The sequence below is a fragment of the Tachyglossus aculeatus genome, chromosome 1 (genome assembly GCF_015852505.1).
Source record: "Tachyglossus aculeatus isolate mTacAcu1 chromosome 1, mTacAcu1.pri, whole genome shotgun sequence".
NCBI lineage: Eukaryota > Metazoa > Chordata > Mammalia > Monotremata > Tachyglossidae > Tachyglossus > Tachyglossus aculeatus.
This window is the reverse complement of record NC_052066.1, coordinates 600,245-619,587: the sequence shown is the minus strand read 5'-3', so window position 1 is coordinate 619,587 and position 19,343 is coordinate 600,245. Positions and strand designations below refer to the sequence as shown.

Here is a 19,343-nt window from a genome sequence, read left to right as displayed (position 1 = left end):
GGGTCTCATGTTGGCCCATCCCAACCAGGCCATCAGAAGCCTGCAGGGGATGGGTGGAGGCTCAGGCCCCAAGGGGACACCGGTCCTGCCCAGTGCATGCTGGGGAAAAAAGACTGAATGCCCAGGGCTCCATCCCATGGCTGAGGCCATCCTGGGGACACTGCATCAAGTCCAGTGGGTTATGGGTCACCACCTGGTACTGGGGTCAGCCACTTGGCCCAGATCCCAGGAGAGGCAGAAAGCAGAGTGGCTACCACACACTCAGGCCAAGACACACACTCACATATACAATGAATACAAGAGAGACACCTGGCAGGAACACGCACCTAAAGACAGCTAGACCCAGAAAGACATACCACACACAGAGGCTCACACTTTAAGACCCTAGGTCATGCCCCTGCTGCTACCCCCAGGCCAACTCCACTGCCCATCCAGCCCAGGTGCTGTCTCTGGCAGGGTACCAGGACAATGGGAAGAACTGGATTCTGGTTGCCCTCTTGCTCACCCACACTTTTGGACAGAGATGGACCATCCCACACTCCTGACACTCTCCTCTCCAGGCCTGACCCTCTCCCAGTGACTCAGCACGGAGCATCCAACACCCCTGTCTCTCTCCTCACCATCCCTGACTCTTCCTCAGTGATCCAGGAAGGGCCATTCCAATATCCCTGAGTGTCCCCAGTGACCCAGCATGGATTGTTCAATGCCCCTGGCTCTTTCCAGTAACCCAAAAGGGACCATCCAACTCCCCTTTCTCTGCCCTCTTCATCTCTTACTCTCCCCAGTGACCCAGCACGGACCATCCCACGCTCCCAACTCTCCTCTTTCCATCCCTGACTCATTCATTCAATCGTATTTATTGGGTGCTTACTGTGTGCAGAGCACTATACTAAGGGCTTGGAAAGTACAATTCAGCAACAAAGGGAGACAATCCCTGCCCATAGTGGGCTCACAGTCTATAAAGAATACTTTTTGTTTTACTTGCAATGAAAGGGTATCACCATTCATTCATTCATTCATTCAATCGTATTTATTGAGCGCTTACTGTGTGCAGAGCACTGTACTAAGCGCTTGGGAAGTACAAGCTGGCAACATATAGAGACAGTCCCTACCCAACAGTAGGCTCACAGTCTAGAAGAGTGGGCTCACAGTCTAGTCTAGTCACAACACCATGCCAAGCACTAGCATTCAATGAGTGAGGCTAGAACCCTGAAGCCCAGCTTCCATCCAAACACACCTGTCTTTCACTGTTACAGTCGAGAGAACTTTATGTAGAGAATATTTATCTGAAAATAATCTAGGGCCATTTTTAGCAATTGAGAAGCAGCGTGGCTCAGTGGAAAGAGCCTGGGCTTTGGAGTCAGAGGTCATGGGTTCAAATCCCAGCTCCTCCAATTGTCAGCTGTGTGACTTTGGGCAAATCACTTCACTTCCCTGTGCCTCAGTTACCTCATCTGTAAAATGGGGATTATGACTGTGAGCCCCCCGTGGAACAACCTGATCACCTTGTAACCTTCCCAGTGCTTAGAACAGTGCTTTGCACATAGTAAGCACTTAATAAACGCCATCATCATCATAATCATAAATAAGCACTTAGTACAGTGCTGTGCATACAGTAAGTGCTGAATTAATACAATTGAATGAATAAAGGGGGAGACAGACAACAGAACAAGTAAACAGGCCTCAGTAGCATTTATATAAATAAATTAAATTAAAGGTATATATACACATCTGAACAAGTAAAAAAGACATTAATATAAATAAATAGAATTATAGATATGTACATACATACCCCCAGCTCAGGGTCGCACCTGGAGAGTTTCCAGTACTCTACCAGTATCGGTTATGGAAGGGATTGTCAAGCAGAGGCCTACCCATTCCATTCCTAGCTTGGGCAGTGGTTAGTGAGTGGAAGGCAATCTACTACAAGTCAAAACTCACCCAAGCTGCGCAGCAGTGGCATGGGAGAGAGTCAAGGGCGGAGACTAGATTTTACTGTGTGGAAGGTAGCAATGGTAAACCACTTCCGTATTTTTACCAAGAAATCTCTATGGATACACTACTGGAACGATTGCAGATGGAGAGTGAGGTATTCTGGGAGTGATGTGTCTGTGGTGTCACTATGGGTCGGAAATGACTCAACGTCATAAGACAAGACAAGACATATATACCAGCATGGACCATCCAACACCCCTGACTTCCCTTCTCTATCCCTGACTCTCCCCAGTGACCCAGCAAGGATTGTCCAACCACCCTGACTCTCCCCAGTAATGCTACATGGACCATCCGACCCCCCTGACTCTCCCCTCTCCATCCTGACTCTCCCCCAGTGACCTAGTATGGACTAAACCACACTCGTGACTCTCCCCTCTCCATTCTGATTCTCCCCCAGTGAACCTGTATGAAACAATCCACACACCCAACTCTCCCCTCTCCATCCCTGACTCTCCCTCAGTGACCAAGCGTGGATCATCCCACAACCCTGAGTCTCTCCTCTCCAGCCCCGACTCTCTTCAGTGATCCAGCATGGACCATCCAACACCCCTAATAATAATACTACTACTACTACTACTACTACTACTAATAATAATAATAATAATAATAATGGTATTTGTTAAGTGTTTACTGTGTGCCAGGCATTGTTCTAAGCACTGGGGTAAGTACAAGAAGCAGCATGGCTCAATGGAAAGAGCACGGGCTTTGGAGTCAGAGGTCATGGGTTCCAGTTCTGACTCTGCCACATGTCTGCTGTGTGACTATGGGCAAGTCACTTAACTTCTCTGTGCCTCAGTTCCCTCATCTGGAAAATGGGGATTAAGACTGTGAGGCCCCCGGGGGACAACCTGATCACCTTGTAACCTCCCCGGCAATTAGAACAGTGCTTTGCACATAGTAAGTGCTTAATAAATGCCATTATTATTATTATTATTCTCTGAGCCTCGGTTACCTCATCTGTAAAATGGGGATTAAGATTGTGAGCCCCACGTGGGACAACCTGATCACCTTGTATCTCCCCCAGCGCTTAGAACAATGCTTTGCACATAGTAAGCGCTTAACAAATGCCATCATTATTATTGTTATAATTATTACAAGGTAATCAAGTTGGACACAATCCCTGTCCCACCCAGGGTTCACAGTCTTTATCCCCATTTTACAGATGAGGGAACTGAGGCACAGAACAACAATAATAATAATAATAATGGCATTTATTAAGCACTTACTCTGTGTAAAGCACTGTTCTAAGCACTGGGGTAGATACAAGGTCATCAGGTTGTCCCACGGGGGGCTCACAGTCTTTTTTCCCATTTTACAGATGAGGTCACTGAGACCCAGAGAACTGAAGTGACTTGACCAAAGTCACACAGCTGACAAGAACCCATGACCTCTGACTCCAAAGCCTGGTCCTTTCCACTGAGCCAAGCTGCTAGAATAGTGAAGTGACTTGCCCAAGGTCACACAGCAGACAAGTGGTGGAGTGGGATTAGAACCCATGACCTTCTGAGTCCCAGGCCCATTCTCTATCCACTAGACCACCTCACACCCCTGACTGTCCCCTCTCCAACCCTTGAGAGGGATTTGGGTAACAGAAATGTGATGTTCACCCCAGCCATGCCCTCCTGTTAACTGTAGCCCTGCCCTTTCTCGGCTTCCATCTTTGCAGTCTGCTTTCTCATGGCAGGGCTGGGTCTGGGTCCTGGGCTGTCATGTTCATGGCAGCCACTGTTCATGCAGGCCCTGCACTGCTGTGGTGAGATTTAGCTCGGAGTCATTTTCATTGATATGCGCCTTCACGGTCCCATGGTTTGGAGACTGCGAGGCAGATGGTATCTCACAGAAGTCCAGCTCTCCATTCCTGGCACACTTGTCCTTGCCTCACATGCCCCGGTCAGTGGCCTCTGACCCCCAACCCCGGGGACCCCCTGACCTTGCCCCTAGCACCCCCTCAGCACTTGTTCCTCGCTCCATGGGCCCAGGGCCAGGCCATTTCTAGGATGAGAAGCAGCGTGGCCTGGTAGAGGGATCCCAGCCTGGGAGAAGAGAACAGAGAGGTGAGCATGGCCTAGTGGATAGAGCAGGGGCCTAGGAGTCAGAAGGTCAGGGGTTCTAATCCTGGCCCTGCCACTTATTTGCTGTGACCTTGGGCAAGTCACTTCACTTCTCTGGGCCTCAGTTACCTCATCTGAACAGTGGGGATTAAGACTGTGAGCCCTATGTGGGACAGGGACTGTGTCTAATCTGATTATTTTATTTCTCCCCCAGTGTTTAGAACAGTGCCTGACACATAGTAAGCACTTGACAAATGCCGCAGTTATAATTATTATTATTATGACAGTGTGGAGAGCCTGGAAGCCAACAGGGTGGAGTTTTTGTTTTACACAGAGGGACACGGGGAGCTGGCAGAGGGGGCGGAGGATAGGAGAGACTTGGGCTGAGCAAACATTTTGGGAAGACGATCTGAGCAGTGGCAGTGTAGAGTCTAGACTGGAGGAGGAGAAGCTGGGTGCAGGGAGATCAGCAAGGAGGCTGAAGCACTAGTCTAGCCATGGTTCAACAGGAGCTGGTCCTGGGATGGGTGGGAGAGGGAGGGGTGGATCCGGGAGAGGTTGGGCAGGAAAACCGGCAGGGATCAGCTGATTGGCTGCAAAAGCAGAAAGTCAACGAGGAACCGAAGATGACACTGAGGTTGTGGGATTCTGGGATGGGGAGGAGGGTGGAATTGTTCATTCAATCGTATTTATTGAGCACTTACTGTGTACAGAACACTGTACTAAGCGCTTGGGAAGTACAAGTTGGCAACACATAGAGACGGTCCCTACTCTGGTGTTGTTGACTGAGAGGGGAAGGTTACAGGGAGGAGCACGTTCAGGGGGAAAGATGAGGAGTTCAGTTTGGGGCATGTCGTGTTTGAGATGCAGGCAGGACATCAAATGGAAATGTGTGGAGGCAGGAGGAGATGTAGGGTTGGAGGAGGTCAGTAAGTCAGTCAGTTAATCATATTTATTGAGTGCTTACTGTGTGCAAAGCACTATAGTAAGAGCATGGGAAAGTACAATATAACAGACACATTCCCTGCCCACAATGAGCTTACAGTCTAGAGGGGGAGATAGATATTAATAGAAATGACAGATATGGACATAAGGTCTGGGACGGGGGTGAATAAAGGGAGCAAGTCAGGGAGGACGATGCAGGAGATGTGTGAGGTCAGGTCTGGAATGAGAGATTTGGGAGTCATCCTCTTAGAGGGGGTAGTTGAAGCTGTGGGATTGGATGAGCTCCCTGATAGAGTGAATTTATATAAAGTGAGGAGAGCAGAGGATGGAGAATCAGAACCCAGAGCAGAGTGTTGGGGGATGATAGAGTGAATTTATATAAAGTGAGGAGAGCAGAGGATGGAGAATCAGGACCCAGAGCAGAGAGTTAGGAGATGCCCAAGGTCAGAGGATGAGGGGTGGAGGAGGAGGCAGAGACTGAGACTACAGTCTCAGAGGGAGGAGAAGCAGGACAGTGCTGGGTCAGCCACACCTAGACCTGAGAGTGTCTGGAGGAGAAGGGGGTAGTCCCCAGGGTCAGAAGCTGGGCAGAGGTAGAGGAGCAGGTTGGAGAAGAGCTAAGGTCATAGTCCTAGTCTCATTAGAAGTCTCATGAGAGACTCTCATAGTCTCATGAGAAGCAGTGTGGCTCAGTGGAAAGAGCACGGGCTTTGGAGTCAGAGGTCATGGGTTCTAATCCCACCTCTGCCAATTGTCAGCTGTGTGACTCTGGACAAGTCACTTCACTTCTCTGTGACTCAGTTACCTCATCTGTAAAATGGGGATTAAGACTGTGAGCCCCACGTGGGACAACCTGATCACCTTGTATCCCCCAGTGCTTAGAACAGTGCTTTGCACATAGTAAGCACTTAACAAATACCATCATTATTATTAGCCACACAAAAAGTCTGCCTCTTGTTGTGCTGTCAATCTCAATGTGTGCAGACCCTGGTGCTGTTTTCTCTTTTTCCTTCTGTCTCTCATTCCTTTTCCCCAAAACTTTGCTCAAAGCCTTTCTTGATGGCAGTGATCATGCTGGTCCATCCTACACCACTGTCTCCCAGCTTTCGACTGGGATGCAGCCTTGTCTGAGGGTTTGTTTCCCCACATCCTTAAAATTCTTCCTCTGCCCTTCTGGCTTCGGGTTTCCCAATCTCTGCTCCAGACCCAGCAGCTGTTGGAGTCTCCTGTTGTTGCTTGTTCTCCTCCCACATCCCGCCCTGTGAAGCTGTGTGGGAGTGTAGCTTTGACAGGGGGAGACTGATGATGTCCCAGCCCTTGGCGGTCCGTGATCTCAACTCAGTATCTGATACTGACCCTGGCCCATTAGTGATGCCGGTGGAAATGGCTGAGGAGCTGGATGTGACATCCGTGTGGGGTCTGGGTCTCACAGCTGTAGAGAACGGTGGGCATCTCTGCGGCTCCAAAGACCTGTAGTCCTGTCTGGGGGCTGGGCACCCCCCACCCGACCTCAGACCCTATCTGACGGTCTCTCCGGGCCCCCCGTTGGGAGGAAAAGTCATTAAGTTGGAGCCTTCGTGAATGGTGGAGGCCAGTTCATTCATTCATTCAATCGTATTTATTGAGCACTTACTGTGTGCAGAGCACTGTACTAAGCGCTTGGGAAGTACAAGTTGAGACCAGAGCCTGGGATACCTGGTCATCGGCACTTGCAGACACATCCCTTTGCTGCTGCCACTGGGGCTGGGGGTGGTTCCTGGTTCCCCATGGGCTCCTGGGACATCAGGGCTCAGAAGCAGTTTCCAGCTCCCTTGGGCCTGGTTTTTTTCAGTGGTAGTTTTTAAGCGATTACTTATGTGCCAGACACTGTACTAAGCACTATGGTAGATATAAGTTAATAATAATGATGGCATTTGTTAAGTGCTTACTGTGTGCCAAGCACTGTTCATTCATTCATTCATTCATTCAATAGTATTTATTGAGTGCTTACTGTTTGCAGAGCACTGTACTAAGCGCTTGGGAAGTACAAGTTGGCAACATATAGAGACGGTCCGTACCCAACAAAGGGCTCACAGTCTAGAAGGGGGAGACAGACAGTAAGACAAAACATGTGGACAGGTGTCAAGTCATCAGAATAAATAGAAATAAAGCTAGATGCACATCATTAACACAATAAATAGAATAGTAAATATGTACAAGTTAAATAAATAGAGTAATAAATCTGTACAAACATATATACAGGTGCTGTGGGAAGGGGAAGGAGGTAGGGTGGGGGGGATGGGGAGGAGGAGAGGAAAAAGGGGGCTCAGATGAGGTAACTGAGGCCCAGAGAAGATAAGTGATTTGCCCAAAGTCACACAGCTGACAAGTGGCAGAGCCGGGATTAGAACCCATAATCGCTGACTCCCAAGCCTGGGCTCTTCTCACTGAGCCACGCTGCATCTCTAATCAGGCTGGACACGGTCCCTATCCCAAATGGGGCTCACAGTCATAATCCCCATTTTACAGATAGATAACTGAGGCCCAGAGAAGTTAAGTGACTTATCCAAGGTAACCCAGCATATAAGTAATGGAGCCGGGGTTGGAACAAGATGATCAGGCTGGGCCCAGACCCATCTGAGGCAGGGACTAAGAGGGAAGGAATACAGGTATTTAATCCCCATTTTCAGATGAGGACGTTGAGCTACAGAGGAGTAAAGTTACTTGCCCATGATCACACAGCTGACAAGTGGTGGAGCTGGGATTAAAGTCGAGGTCCTCTGTCACTTAGGCCCGTGCTCCATCCTCCAGGCCACAATAATAATAATGATGATGGCATTTATTAAGTGCTTACTATGTGCCAAGCACTGTTCTAAGCGCTGGGGAGGTTACAAGGTGATCAGGTTGTCCCACGGGGGGCTCACAGTCTTCATCCCCATTTTACAGATGAGGTATCCGAGGCCCAGAGAAGTTAAGTAACTTGCCCAAAGGCACACAGCTAACAAGTGGCGGAGCTTGAACCCCATGACCTCTGACTCCAAAGCACGGGCTCTTTCCACTGAGCCAAGCTGCTTCTCATGATGTTTCTTGGCTCCTCTGGAAAATTCTGGGATGTCAGAGCTGGAGGGGCGGTTTCCGACTTTCCTGCTGATACCGGGAGGGTGCCATCAGTCAATTAATCAGTAGTATGTATTGAGCATTTACAAAATGTCAAGCACTGCCCTGAGACCCGGGGAGAGAACAATAGAGATAGTAGACGCCATCCTTGCTCTCAATGCCCTCTAGTGGGGCATACAGACATGAAATCAATTGTAGATAGAGAAGACGTAGAGTAGGAGGATAGGGATAATAATAATTTTGGTATTTTGTTAAGAGCTTACTATGAGCCAGGCACTGTACTGGGGTAAATACAAGGTAATTGCTCTAATGAGAGGTCGCCTCCTCCAAGAGGCCTTCCCAAACTGAGCCCCCTTTTTCCTCTCTTCCTCCCCCTCACCCTACCTCCTTCCCCTCCCCACAGCACCTGTATATATGTTTGTACAGATTTATGTTTGTACAGGTTTATTACTTGGGGAAGCAGCGTGGCTCAATGGAAAGAGCCCGGGCTTTGGAGTCAGAGGTCATGGGTTCAAGTCCCGGCTCCGCCACTTGTCAGCTGTGTGACTTTGGGCAAGTCACTTCACTTCTCTGGGCCTCAATTCCCTCATCTGTAAAATGGGGATTAAGACTGTGAGCCCCCCGTGGGACCTGATCACCTTGTAACCTCCCCAGTGCTTAGAACAGTGCTTTGCACATAGTAAGCACTTAATAAATGCCATTATTATTATTATTATTATTATTACTCTATTTATTTTACTTGTACATATTTACTATTCTATTTATTTTGTTAATGATGTGCATCTAGCTTTATTTCTACTTATTCTGATGACTTGACAGCTGGCCACATGTTTTGTTTTGTTGTCTGTCTCCCCCTTCTAGACTGTGAGCCTGTTGTTGGGTAGGGACTGTCTCTATATGTTGCCAATTTATACTTCCCAAGCGCTTAGTACAGTGCTCTGCACACAGGAAGCGCTCAATAAATACGATTGAATGAATGAATGAATGAATAACTGGACACAGTCCCTGTCTCACCTAGGGCTCACAGTCTTAATCCCCATTTTACAGATTAGGTAACTGAGGTCCAGAGAAGTGAAGTGCCGGGTAATTGCCCAAAGTCACACAGCAGGTAAATGGCAGAGACAGGATTAGAACCCATGACCTTCTGACTCCCAGTCCCGTGCTTTCTCCGCTAGGCCACCTCATCTAGACTGAAAGCTCATTGTGGGCAGAGAATGTGACTGTTTATTGTTTGTATTATAATCTCCCAAGCACTTAGTAGAGTGGTCTGCACACGGTTAGTGCTCAACAAATACGATTGAATGAATGAATGAGGGACCCCCACAGTTAGTGGGTGGGAGGCAGAGGAGGTACCCATCAAAGAGGATGAGAACAAGCGGCCAGAGAGATAGGAGGAGAATCAGGAGAGGACAGTGTCAGTGAAGCCAAGGTTGGATAATGTTTCCAGAAGGGGATTTGTAGAGAATGGTTATGCCTTCTCCCCATTTGAAGAGAATATTTTTTTGTCCTCTACATCTATAGAGCATATTTATCTGTCCTCCCCATTTGTAGAGAAGTTATATAATAATAATAATAACAGTGGTATTTGTTAAGTGCTTACTATGTGCCAAGCACTGTTCTAAGCACTGGGGTAGAGACAAGGTCATCAGGTTGTCCCACAAGGGGCTCACAGTCTTAATCCACATTTTACAGATGAGGTAACTGAGGCCCAGAGAAGTTAAGTGGCTTGCCCAAGGTCACACAGCAGTCAGGTGGCAGAGTCAGGATTAGAACACATGTCCTCTGACTCCCAAGCCCGTGGTCTTTCCACTAAGCCATGCTGCTTCTCATATGTTCTCATGTGTTCTCTTAGTTAAATGAGAAGCAGTGGGGCTCAGTGGAAAGAGCATGGACTTGGGAGTCAGAGGATGTGGGTTCTAATCCTGGCTCCGCCACTTGTCTGCTTTGTGTGACCTTGGGCAAGCCACTTAACTTCTCTGTGATCAGTGGCTTCATCTGTAAAATGGGGATAAAGACTGTGAGCCCCACGTGGGACAACTTGATTACTTTGTATCTACCCCGGTGCTTAGAACAGTGCTTGGCATATAGTAAGCACTTGATTCATTCATTCATTCAATCGTATTTACTGAGCACTTACAGTGTGCAGAGCACTGTACTAAGCACTTGGGGAGTACAAGTTGGCAACATGTAGAGATGGTCCCTACCCAACAGTGGGCTCACAGTCTAGAAGGGGGAGACAGAGAACAAAACAAAACATATTAACAAAATAAAATAAATAGAATAAGTATGTACAAATAAAATAAATAGAGTAATAAATACATACAAACATATATACATATATACAGGTGCTGTGGGGAGGGGAAGGAGGTAAGACGAGGGGATGGAGGGGGGAGGAGGGGGAGAGGAAGGAGGGAACTCAGTCTGGGAAGGCCTCCTGGAGGAGTTGAGCTCTCAGTAGGGCCTTGAAGAGAAGAAGAGAGCTAGCTTGGTGGATGTGCAGAGGGAGGGCACTCCAGGCCAGGGTGATGACGTGGGCCGGGGGTCGACGGCGCGACAGGTGAGTACGAGGCACGGTGAGGAGATTAGCGGCAGAGGAGCGGAGGGTGTGGGCTGGGCTGTAGAAGGACAGAAGGGAGGTGAGGTAGGAGGGGGCAAGGTGATGGAGAGCCTTGAAGCCGAGGGTGAGGAGTTTTTGCCTGATACGTAGGTTGATTGGTAGCCACTGGAGATTTTTGAGGATAAATACCAATACCAATACTTGATGAATACCACAATTATTACTATTATTATTATATGTCATCTCCACTTCTAAAGTATCAGTCAATCAGTCAGTTGTATTTAATGAGTGCTTACTATGTGCAGAGCACTGTACTTAGCTCTTGGGAGGGTACAATGCATCAGAATTAGCAGACACTATAAAAATCAAATAGGCTATTTTATTTGTAGAAAGAGATGGAGTTCTATTTTGGCAGTAAAAACATGGCCTGGAGCTGATTGTGGAACAGATCATGAGCTATTAATGTGGAAAGTCAAGATTAAACTTAGAAATATCAACCACTCATTCATTCAATCGTATTTATTGAGCGCTTACTGTGTGCACAGCACTGTACTAAGCACTTGGGAAATACACATTGGCAACATATGCCTTACTACTGCCCAAATATGACCTAATGAATATTTCTCCTGCATTTAAGGATCATGGAAAATATAGATTTGAGGCTCTTAATCTTACAGACAAGGAACCAGAGAAAATATAGATGGAAATTTAAAATGTCATCAAGGAAGAAAGCGACACAGTATTGCAAAAGGGCAGGAAGCAAAAGAAGCCAAAATGGATATCGAACATAACTCTGGAAGTAGCCAGGGAAAGGAAGGAAGCAAAAATCAGAGGTCAAAAGAACGTGGTTAAATAACTGAGCTGAGAATTCCAGCACTCTGCCAGGAAGGACAAACGGGAATAATACAACAGCATATGTGAAGAAATGGAAGTCAATAAAAATTGTGGACAGACAAGATCACTATTTCCGAAGATTGAGGAAATTAAGGGAATAAAAAGTGCTGTGGGGTTGGGGGTTGGGTGAATGTCAAAGATCTTAAGGCATCATTTCCAGGAGGACAGCAGTGAGCTGTGTGGGTGGTTTGGAGGCTACTTTTGGGCAAAATGGTGGAACGGTCAGCATGAGTTCAGGGTGTCTCAGACGACAGTCCATTATGCCCTCTGTCCTCCATCTGCACCTGGATGCTGAGGTCATTCTCCTGCAGGCCGGTCCCTCTGCATCATCATCATCATCATCAGTGCCCTTTGTGGGCAGGGAATGCGTCTGTTGTTAGCTCAGTACAGTGCTCTGCACACAGTAAGCACTCAATAAATACGACTGAATGAAAAAATAAATGAATAACTGAGCATTTATTAAGAGCAGAGCACTCTACTAAGCGCTTGGAAAGTACAATTCGGCAACAGATAGAGACAATCCCTACCCAACAACGGGCTCACAGTCTAGAAGTGGGGAGAAAGACAACAAAACAAAACAAGTAGACAGGCATCAAAAGCATCAAAATAAATGAATAGAATTATAAATATATACACATCATTAATAAAATAAGTAGAATAATAAGGATGTACATATACAAACACAAGTGCTGTGGGGTGGAGAGGGGGGTAGAGCAGAGGGATAGTAGGGATGATGGGGAGGAAGGCAGAGCAGAGGAAAAAGGGGGCTCAGTCTGGGAAGGCCTCCTGGAGGAGGTGAGCTTTCAGTAGGGCTTTGAAGGGGGGAAGTGAGCAAGTTTGGTGGATGTGAGGAGGGACGGCATTCCAGTTAGGACTTGGGCCAGAGATCGATGACAGGACAGGCGAGAACGAGGCATAGTGAGGAGGTTAGCAGCAGAGGAGTGGAGTGTGCAGGCTGGGCTGTAGAAGAAGAGAAGAGAGTAATTTTATTTATTTATATTGATGCCTGTTTACTCGTATTGATGTCTGTCCCCCCCCCCCCCCGCCCCCCTGCCCAGACTGTGACCTCGTTGTGGGTAGAGATTGTCTCTCTTTATTACTGTATTGTACTTTCCCAAGTGCTTAGTACAGTGCTCTGCACACAGTAAGTGATCAATAAATATGCCTGAGTGAATGGGGAAGGGATCAGCAGTGAGATATACCAGATCAGTAATCATAATCATAATAATTATGTTATTTGATAACACTTACTAGGTGCCGAGCACTGTTCTAATCGCTGAGGTAGATACAAGTCTAAGACTGAGCTCCTTATCTGCCCTCCCAAATCCTGTCCTCTCCCTGACTTTCCCGTCACTGTGGATGGCACTACCATCCTTCCCGTCTCACAAGCCTGCAACCTTGGTGTCATCCTTGACTCAGCTCTCTAACTCACTCCACACATCCAATCTGTCACCTAAACCTGCTGGTCTCACCTTCACAACATCGTCAAGATCCGCCTTTTCCTCTCCAACCAAACCACTACCATGTTAGTACAGTCACTCATAATATCCTGACTAGATTACTGCCTCAATCAATCAATCGCATTTATTGAGCGCTTACTGTGTTCAGAGCACTGTACTAAGCGCTTGAGCATCCTTTCTGATCTCCCAACCTCCTGCCTCTCCCTGCTCTAGTCTATACTTCACTCTGCTGCCTGGATTTTCTTTCCACAGAAACGCTTTAGGCATGTCACCCCCCTCTTCAAAAATCTCCAGTGGTTGCCCATCAATCTTCATATGAAGCAAAAACTCCTCACTATTGGCTTCAAAGCTCTCCATCCCCTTGCCCCCTCCTACCTCACCTCCCTTCTCTCTTCTACAGCCCAGCCCGCACACTTTGGTCCTCTTCCACTAACCTCCTCACTGGCCTTGTTCTCGCCTGTCCAGCCATTGCCCTCTGGCCCACGTTCTACCTCTGGCCTGGAATGCCCTCCCTCCACACATCTGCCAAACTAGCTCTCTTCCCCTCTTCAAAGCCCTACTAAGATCTCAACTCTTACAGGAGGCCTCCCCAGACTGAGTCTTCCTTTTCCTTTGTTCCTCCTCCCCTTCCCATCACCCCTACTCCCTCCCTCTGTCTATCCCCTTCTCTGCCCCACAACACTGGTGTATATTTGTACATATTTATTATTCTATTAATTTTATTAATGATGTGTTTATATTCATTCATTCAATCATATTTATTGAGCACTTACTGTGTACAGAGCACTGTACTAAGTGCTTGGGAAGTACAAATCGGCAACAGATAGAGACAGTCCCTACCCAACAACGGCTCACAGTCTAGAAGGGGGAAACAGACAACAAAACAAAACAAGTAGACAGGTGTCAATACTATCAGAATAAATATCTATAATTCCATTTATTTTGGTGCTATTGATGTCTACTTGTTTTGTTTTGTTGTCTTTCTCCCCCTTCTAGTCTCTGAGCCCGTGTTGGGTAGAGGTTGTCTCTATCTGTTACCGAATTATACTTTCCAAGCGCTTAGTACAGTGCTCTGCACACAGTAAGCATTTAATAAATACGATTGAATGAATGAATACAAGGTAATCAGGTTGTCCCACATGGGGCTCACAGTCTTAATCCCCATTTTCCAGATGAGATCACTGAGGCATAGAAAAGTTAAGTGGCTTGCCCAAGGTCACACAGCAGACAAGTGGCAGATTCAGGATTAGAACCCATGTCCTCTGACTCCCAAGCCCGTGCTCCTTCTCTAGAGATAGGGTAGAGATCAGCCCCACGGAGGGAAAAGACCCCAGCACCCTCATTCCCCCCTCCCTCCATCTTTGCACCAAGGATTTGGGTGTGCATGAAGAAGGAATTTCCAACGCCGCACCCGACCACCTGCACCCCTCCACCCACTGGGACCCCAACCCCCTCCAGAGAAGAAGGACAGTGTCTCACCAAGGAAATCATGACGACGTGTCAGCAATCCCCCGTCAACAACTAAGGACTTGATAGCGCTCACCCATTCCCTCCGGACACTTTAATGACTCACTCATGTGGGGTTGGAGAAGGCTTTTGCGAATACCATGGACTGCCCACAAAACTAACAAATGGATTTTAGAGCAAATTAAGCCAAAGTGGTCCTTGGAAGGCCAAATTACTCGATTTAGATTAGCATATTTTGGATACATAATCAGGAGGACTAATTTTCTGGAGAAGACACTAATGCTAGGAAAAGTCCAGGGAAACCATGGAAGAGGCAGACCAGCAGCTAGAAGGATAGAGACAATAACAATCATAATGGAAGAACCGTTATAAAGGTTGTGGATTATGGCAGAGGAGACAGGAAGCTCTGGAAAAATTATATCCATGGAGTGGCTATGAATTTGAAATGACTCGACAGCACATAATAACAATAATAATAATGATGATGAGAATAATTGCAGTTCCGAACTTGTGGCTTTCCCCCCGCCCCCACCCGCCATCCAGGAGCTGCTGAATCGCCCCTTACCAGAAGAACCTGATTTGGCTACTTGATGTACAGATCAGCTGCTGAAACTCAGGACTTCCTTACTCTAATGCCCTAGCCCTACCATGGGACTTCAGTCTCCACCCTCTCATCTCCCCTCTCCTGACCCCCGTACCCAGCACCCCTCCTCATCCCCCTCCCCACAGGCCGGCCTTACTCAGTGGACTCCAGTTTAAGCCCTCCCCACCCCTTGCACCGCCCCCACCCCATGTTACTCCCTCCTCAAAAATCTCCAGTGGCTGCCAGTCAACCTACGCGTCAAGCAAAAACTTCTCACTCTCAGCTTCAAGGCTGTCCATCACCTCGCCCCCTCCTACCTCACCTCCCTTCTCTCCTTCTACAGCCCAGCCCACACCCTCCACTCCTTGGCCACCGCTAACCTCCTTACTGTACCTCTTTCTCACCTGTCCCGCCATCGACCCCTGGCCCATGTCCTCCCCCTGGCCTGGAATGCCCTCCCTCCGCACATCCACCAAGCTAGCTCTCTTCCTCCCTTCAGAGCTCTACTGAGAGGTCACCTCCTCCAGGAGGTTTTCCCACACTGAGCCCCCTTTTTCCTCTCCTCCTCCCCATCCCCCCCGCCCTACATCATTCCCCTCCCCACAGCACCTGTATATACGTTTGTACAGATTTATTACTCTAATTAATTTACTTGTACATATTTACTATTCTATTTATTTTGTTAATGATGTGCATCTAGATATAATTCTACTTATTCTGATGATTTGACACCTGTCCACATGTTTTGTTTTGTTGTCTGTCTCCCCCTTCTAGACTGTGAGCCCCTTGTTGGGTAGGGACCATCTCTATATATTGCCAACTTGTACTTCCCAAGTGCTTAATACAGTGCTCTGCACACGGTAAGCTCTCAATAAATACAATTGAATAAATGAATGAATGAATGAATGAAATCCTGTCCCAGCAGCACGCCTCATCCCCCTTCCCCTCGGCATGGCCCCCTCCAGCTCACCCCCATTCAACGTTTTCCTATCCCTGGCACCCTCCCTACAGCCTCAGCCAAGTGTGGCCTGTGGAACCCCCACTCCATCATGGGAAAGATTCCCTTCATTACTGACTTGCTCCTGACCCAATCACTGCTCCTCCTCGCCATCGCTGAAACCTGAGTCTCCCCAAAGAACAGTTTCCCCCTGCCACGCTCTCTAAAGGGGACCTCATCTCCCACTCACCAGACTCACTGGGAAAGGCGGGAGGAGTCAGCGTCTTTCTACATCCACTCCCTTTGCAGAACTCATTCATTCACATGGCTTCAACTACCACTTCAATGAGGATGATACCCAAATCCACAATACAACCCTGATTTCTCTCCCTCTCTGCAGTTTCGCATTTCCTCCTGCCTTCAATACACTCATTCATTCAATCATATTTACTGAGCACCTACTGTGTGCAGAGCACTGTATTACGTGCTTGGAAAGTACAAATGGGCAACAGATACAGACAATCCTTACCTAACAATGGCTCACAGTCTAGAAGAGGGGAGACAGACAACAAAACAAAACCAGTAGACAGGCATCAATAGCATCAAAATAAATAAATAAAATTATAGATATATACATCATTAATAAAATGGAATAATAAATACATACACAAGTGCTTTGGGGTGGGGATGGGGAAGAGCAAAGGGAGGGAGTAAGGGCTATGGGGAGGGGAGGAGGAGCAGAGGAAAAGGGGGGCTCAGTCTGGGGAGGCTTCCTGGAGGAGGTGAGCTCTCAGTAGGGCTTTGAAGGGGGGAAGTGAGCTAGTTCGGTGGATGTGAAAAAATCAAAAATCTCCAGTGGCTACCAATCAATCTGTGCATCAGGCAGAAACTCCTCACCCTCGGCTTCAAGGCTCTCCATCATCTCGTCCCCTCCTACCTCACCTCCCTTCTCTCCTTCTACAGCCCAGCCCACCCCCTCCACTCCTCTGCTGCTAATCTCCTCACCGTCCCTCATTCTCGCCTGTCCCACCGTCGACCCCCGGCCCACGTCATCCCCCTCGCCTGGAGTGCCCTCCCTCTGCCCATCCACCAAGCTAGCTCTCTTCCTCCCTTCAAGGCCCTACTGAGAGCTCACCTCCTCCAGGAGGCCTTCCCAGACTGAGCTCCCTCCTTCCTCTCCCCCTCATCCCCCTCTCCATCCCCCCATCTTACCTCCTTCCCTTCCCCACAGCACCTGTATATATGTATATATGTTTGAACATATTTATTACTCTATTTATTTATTTATTTTACTTGTACATATCTATTCTATTTATTTTATTTTGTTAATATGTTTGGTTTTGTTCTCTGTCTCCCCCTTCTAGATGGTGAGCCCACTGTTGGGTAGCGACCGTCTCTATATGTTGCCAACTTGTACTTCCCAAGCGCTTAGTACAGTCCTCTGCACACAGTAAGTGCTCAATAAATACGATTGATTGATTGATTGATGTGAAGAGAGAGGGTATTCCAGGCCAGGGGAAGGACGTGAGTCAGGATTCGATGGTAAAACAGGAGAGAACACAACACAGTGAAGAGGTTAATGGCAGAGAAGCAGAGTGTTCCAGCTGGGCTATAGAAGGAGAGAAGGGAGGTGAGGTAGGAGGGGGCAAGGTGATGGAGAGCACATCTCTTCCAAGAGGCAGGCCTTCTTTGACTACGCCCCCCTCTTTCCTCTTCTCCCACTCCTTTCTATGTCACCCTGACTGGCTCCCTTTTTTCTTCCCCCCTCCCAGCCCCACAACACATGTCCATATCTGTCATTTATTTATTTCTATTAATGCCTGCCTCCCCCTGCCCACACACAGCCTGTAAACTAATTTTGGGCAGGGAATGTTTCTGTTCATTGTTGTATCGTACTCTCTCAAGCTCGTAGTATGCTGATCTGCACACAGTAAACTCGTCCTTCTACAACCCAGCCCACACACTTGGCTCCTCTGGTGCTAACCTTCTCACTGTGCCTCGATCTCACCCGTCTTGCCGCCGATACCTGCCCCACGTCCTGCCTCCTCAAATCCTACAGACAATTACTCTCTCTCACTTAAAAGTCTAACTTCAGGCTCAATCCCCGCTCTGCCACTTGTCTGCTGTGTGACCTCGGATAAATCACTTCACTTCTCCGGGCCTCAGCTCCCTCATCTAGAAAATGGAGATGAAGAGTGTGAAACCCATGTGGGACAGGGACTGTGTCCAAACCAATTTGCTTGTATCCACCCCAGAACTTGGCACAGAGCACAGGCCTGGGAGTCAGAAGTCCATGTGTTCTAACCTCGGCTCTGCCACTTGTCTGCTGTGTAACCTTGGGAAAATCACTTAACTTCTCTGGGCCTCAGTTACCTCATCTGTAAAATGGGGATTGAGACTGTGAGCCCCATGTGGGACAGGGACTTTGTCCAACCCAATTTAGTTGTGTCTATCCCAGACGCTTAATAAAGTGCCTGGAAGCAAAATAAATGTTTAAATACAGCAATTATCAGTATTATTAGTGCTTAGTACAGTGCTTGGCACATAATAGAAGCAGGAGAAGCAGTGTGGCTCAGTAAAAAGAGCACAGGCTTTGGAGTCAGAGGTTAGGGGTTCAAATTCCGGTTCTGCCGATTGTCAGCTGTGTGACTTTGGGCAAGTCGCTTAACTTCTCTGTGCCTGAGTTACCTCATCTGTAAAATGGGAATTAAGACTGTGAGCCCCCTGTGGGACAACCTGATCACCTTGTAACCTCCCCAGCGCTTAGAACAGTGCTTAGCACATAGTAAGCACTTAATAAATGCCATCATCATTATTAGTAGTAGTATTAGTATTTGCTTAACGAATACCACAATTATTAATATTATTATTATTAAATTCCAAGGAGAAAACACAGTCAGCCCTCAAGGAGAAAAAATCAGGGTCTTTCCCACTAGAGGGGGGTGGGTTTGAAGTTGGGGAGGGGGTGCAGGCCCCCCCCCACCAAGTTCCTGTGTTTATGTCTCTGACCGTGATTTGCTTGAAATGACTGCAGATAAACAGCATCTCCTGGCCTTTGGGCTGAGTTTTTAGCTCCTTCATCTCCTTAACAGCTTGGTCAAAGTCAGCCTGGGAGAGAGAATCCATCAATGGGGTTTACTGAACACCTACTGGGTGCAGAGCACTGTACTAAGCGCTTGGGAGAATACAACAATATAACAGACACATTCCCTGCCTACAACAAGCTTACAGTCTATAAGGGGAGAATAATTTCTGTTATAGATGAAGATATGGACTGTGAGCCCACTATTGGGTAGGGACTGTCTCTATATGTTGCCAATTTGTACTTCCCAAGCGCTTAGTACAGTGCTCTGCACAT

General features: G+C 47.7%; 1 non-coding gene across 1 annotated transcript; it reads left to right on the top strand.

Annotated features, from left to right (window-relative positions):
- The first annotated feature begins 1,793 nt into the window (after positions 1-1,793).
- Positions 1,794-1,931, top strand: LOC119935582. Its single transcript, XR_005453387.1, has one exon. It is a non-coding gene; the product is annotated as a small nucleolar RNA SNORA7 (small nucleolar RNA).
- Positions 1,932-19,343: the final 17,412 nt, after the last annotated feature.